We start from the raw sequence: 5,075 nt of genomic DNA, 5'->3' as shown, positions 1-5,075 counted from the left end.
TAAGCAGCCCCGCGCAGTACAAAATCCGCGCTGCATATTATAGTTAGTCCTTAAGACTTTCCTCACGTGCGTGTGACGGTCGAGACGCGACTCCTTTTCTTTTTCATAGCTTGCTTACCGCAAGGGGGCCGGTATGTTTAGGTCCGCGACCTAAATATATTGCACCACCCTAATCCGCGTTTTGTCACTTGATGTAAGGGCACACAAACACATACATAAGTTACGGCTATCTTTCCAGCCGCTAACTTATTGGAGGGGAAACTTAACGAAAGTTACTGTGCGGTGGGCTACATCCCTTTTCGTTTGTTGGCACTTTTTCACTTCTTAGAAGACAGCAAGGAGATCACGTCAGCCATCACACCACGTTCGGTAAGCCAACTCTTGTGAGCCACACTATTCAACCTCATAGATATTTACAAATAAAACGATTTTTAATTTCATTGCACTAAACCACTGTGTCTTTTATTTGCTCCTATTTTCGTTACATTAACTTTACGCTGGTGCGCTCCATCTTCGTGCGACGCCACCTGCGTAAATAGCTGCGGTGTTTCATTGGAATACTCTTCGTGTGTGTGCGAGAACCATTTTAGGGCCAGTGACTTTGTATTTGTTGCCCATTGCAACTGAGTGTTTTTAAGCGCTCTAGTGTGTTCCCAGGCACAGTACCTCTACGTTGCGATTCCCCAATGCTTCAATTATCCCAAGATTCGGCCGTACCTGAGGTGTCTGTGGGGACGAAGTTAGCTGTTTATGCACATACCCAAACTGAGCAAGTGTGCCATAAACAAGCACGACCTGATCCACGAGTACACTAAAATACTATACAAGCACCCTTTAGGATCTTGAAATAGACTTAGGGCATACCACAAACTAGACTACAAGTGATTGTAAGTAGTCCAAAGTTTGGACCAAGCACATGTAAAATTCTATTTACATTTAACACTGAATGTCCTAGGCTCGGACCAATTGTCGGCTTCTGCATCACATTGTAACCAATGTTAGATATAAAAAAAAATAAATAAAATGAAACTTTTGCCAGATGCGATTCGAACCGGCGTGCTAAGATTTTCTAAGCAGATACTCTCTGTGCATGCCAACGACGCACATGAAAATTCGATGACTAAGTGCCTACATATCAGTAAATCGTTAATTGTACCCGTTGTGCGCGACTGCGTGACATTGTAACCAATTTTAGATCAAAACTCATACCCTATGCATTACATACATTAGATACAAAACTTCTATACCTACGACTGAATTTTTCGAGCAACTGGACCAATATTTCCTTCAGGGCAAATGCTCCGCGAACACTAATGATAAAATTTGGTATATGCATAACAAAGGTTTAATTTCTTTGTTTACATTTTTTGACATTACAGTCAGCTATGACAGAGCTCGACCGAGTTGTCACTTCTACCTTGTTGAATATACCTTGATTAAAACCAGTTTTTTGGAATCATATATGTCATGGAATACCTCATATATTTCCAGTTTATTACCGGTTTATGCAAACACATATTTTAAAACTGTTTCGTTTAAACTATGTTAAACTAGGAAGGGTGTAATGTGGGATACACTCCCAATAATTTTCCCTTTGTTTAAAAGAAATTTTGTTGAAGACTTTTACCTTTGTAAACTTTGTTTGTTATCAAGAAAAATATATTATTATTAAAATTTCTTTCCTAGAAGATACAATCATCTTTTCAATTAAATATTCTATAGCCCGATAACCAACTTGAGATAATTTCTTTTGTTCAAAAATTCCACGGTTTCTGTTAGGGGAAAATTTTCCATTAATGGGCCAGGCTTTGAAAAAAAAGGTGATGAGGGGGTGTAGAGGGAGTCCCCCTGATTTTAAATCCGACGGTCCCCCCTCCGGAGGCTTATAGTTTTTAAGTGCTGCCACACATTCCAAAAAATATCGAAATACAAACTGAAAACGGAAACAATGAAAACGTACGTTTTTTGGTGCACATTTTCACTATATATCAAGGTACTGATTTAAAAAAATGCGGCGCAAGAAAAAATTTGCAATATATCGGAGTTTTTAATTTTTTTACGCACCCCCATTTTTTATTAAAAAATCGTGCGATTTTTGATTACAACTTTTCATTATATATCGAGGTATTGAATTAAAAAATAGCGCCGCAGGCGAAACTTTGTTATAAAACATCTCGCGGTTTTTAATACAAATTTTCAATATTTATCAAGGTATTGAATTAAAAAAAAAGCACCACAAATTACAAATTTTCAATATTTATTGAAATATTAAAGAAAAAAAAGCGCCGCAGGCGAAAATTTTTATTAAACCTTCGCGCGATTTTTGATTAAAAATTTTGAACATTTATTGAAATATTGGATAAAAAAAAGCGGCGCAGGCGATAATTTGTAATAAAATATAGTTTTACCTTAAAGTTTATATATTTTATATAGTTTATATTTCGTAATACCTCACAAAGTATTTTTGGATAAAGTTTTCAACGATCTGGCATTACATACTTCGCGGCAATCGCACAACAATTGTGTGTTTACAGATTGTTGGCGAATAGAAACTTATGAAAAGAACACTTTTATAAGCATGAATTGTTAAATATTTAGTTAATAAAAAAATTATAGTTTAAAAAACTAAAACCTCCCTATTATAATTGCCATTCGTACTGTCATCAGCTATGTAACTTGAGAATAGAAACCGCTGCATCTTTTAGGCGCACCAATATTACATAGTTACATCCCGAGCTAATAAAAGGAAGGTAAAAAGATGTGCATTCATTTGTTTATAGAGAAAAGATGATATAATAATGGAAAGAAAAGTTGTTAGTGCAGTGTTTATATAAAAATATGTGAAGTAAAGGGGAAATTTTAACAACAAATATTTAACTTTAAAACTGTTAGCATTTCTACACAATATGTAGAAGATATCGGTCAAAGCGGCTTTTCGAGCCGATAAGCGTGACAACCTTCGTCAGTCCGATACCGGAAATCCCCGTATCAGGGATGTCAATTCGGAGATTCGGCAACTTGTGAATGTACATACATAAGCGGAAGAAATGGGAAGAGCATTTGAAGACCAGCAACTTCCCCTCTGGTGTAAGTAAGCTTTAGTCAACCGTGAGGTCATTGTCAAACCCGGCGAAGCGTTACGACAGAGTTCCAATAGACTTTGGTAACCACGCTTCGTCGGACCCGGAGCGATGCGCGAGCTATTTTAGCCGGAAGTTCATTCTGAATCCTCCGGTGGATAAAGCCAAACGTCGAGTGACCGGAAGGCTGCACAAAATGCCAAAACCCAGTGCGCCTCTTGTTTTCACCAGCGGTGCGGTAAGGGTAGCCATCGGGAAGGCAAAAGCCTCCAAAGCCATTGGAACCGACGGAATATGCATGTTGATTAGAGTGGTCGAAAATAATAAAGTCGGAATTTTAATGCCGCCACCTCCTAGGATTGTTCTGAACCGAAAATAAATATACCCCTATTTTTTATTTTGAAATCAAAAAATATTTAGGGAGTGCTCACAGCGCTCAAAGATGTCCATGTATTTTATATGGGGAAAAAACAAATTTTCGTAAAAATGGCATAAAACTCTTGAAAATCAATATTTTTCAATCGTAAAACTGTAGTTCTCTTCAGGAGACTTCAAATATGGATGTCCAATTGTTTATTTAACAATTTTTTATGATTAAAGATATTTTATTGGTCCCCCCATTGCATTTTCAAGGACCCATAAAATATAGTCACCATGAAAAAATTTTTACAGGAATAATTGGGTATTATTACCGGGAATCTCCTGAAGATAAGCAAAGTTTTCCGATCGAAAAATATTGATTTTCAAGAATTCTACACTATTTCTACGAAAAGTTGTTTTTTCGCCATATAAAATACATTGAAAACTTTGAGCGCTTTGAGCACACCCTAATTTTTTTTTATTTCAAAATAAAAAAATAAGGGCATAATTTTTTTTGGTATAGAACAATCCTAGGGGCATGCTGATGCTGAAAAATTTGGGTCCTGCAGTAGTAGCGTACTGAACGGACGTCCTCAATTTGTCTATGGCCACTCTCGTCATTCCAGACATCTGGAAGATGGGAAGAGTGGTCCCACTGCTCAAACCGGGGAAACCAACCAACAAAGGAGAGTCTTATCATCAGCAAGCTACGTAAAATTAAACAGGGGGTACCACAGATTTCTGTCCTGTCCCCACTACTGTTTAATTATTACATCTCACAGCTTCCTCAACCACCAGGGGGTGTTAATAAATATTGTCTCTTATGCTGACGATTGTTCGATCATGGCATCTGGAAATGGAATTGATGACTTGTGCTGGAAGTAAACGGTTATCTCGCCGAAAATTCTCGCTTCCTCACTGCGAGGAGCCTTGCCCTATCTCCTGCGAAATCCTCGGCAAACCTATTCACCACCTGGACGAAGGAGGTCAGACTGCAACTGGGTATTCACGTTGATGGCGTAACAATTGCGACGGTGAAGAACCCGAAAATCTTCGGAGTTACCTTCGACAGTATATTCTCCTTCTCGGCGCATACAACCGCAATCAACAAAGTCAACAAAGCATAGAGCCGCAATAATGTCCTCAAGTCGCTGGCCGGCAGCACTTGGAGCAAAGATAGAGAAGCGTTGTTGGCAACATACAAGGCAATTGGCCGGCCGGTTCTAAACTATGCAGCGCCCGTGGGGTCGCTGGGCCTAGCAGGACGCAGTGGATGAAGCTACAGACCTGCCAGAACACGGCACTACTAACAGCAACCGGATGCCTCCTGATGACACCCCAACACACCCTACACGACGAGGTCCAGATGATCCTAGTAAAGGAGCATAACACAATGCTCTGCAAGCAGTTTCTTGTGGGGAGCTACAGACGTGGTCATCCTAGCAAACAACTGCTTGCAGAAGAGCCCTCGCCAAGGCACGTCAGGAAGCATTTCTACGAACTGACGGACGAAGTCCAGAGGTTCATTAAACAAGCTCTGGACCCGTCAGCCTACCGACAGGCCCTGAACGACATTGACAGGGAATCACTGTCGAGCTATGTAGAATCCCGCCTTGTGAATGCCGTTCTAGGCAC

The sequence above is a fragment of the Rhagoletis pomonella genome, unplaced genomic scaffold (assembly GCF_013731165.1).
Source record: "Rhagoletis pomonella isolate Grant_MI unplaced genomic scaffold, Rhpom_1.0 Rhpom_scaffold_02110, whole genome shotgun sequence".
NCBI lineage: Eukaryota > Metazoa > Arthropoda > Insecta > Diptera > Tephritidae > Rhagoletis > Rhagoletis pomonella.
The sequence above is the reverse complement of the archived record's forward strand: the minus strand, read 5'-3'. Positions refer to the sequence as shown.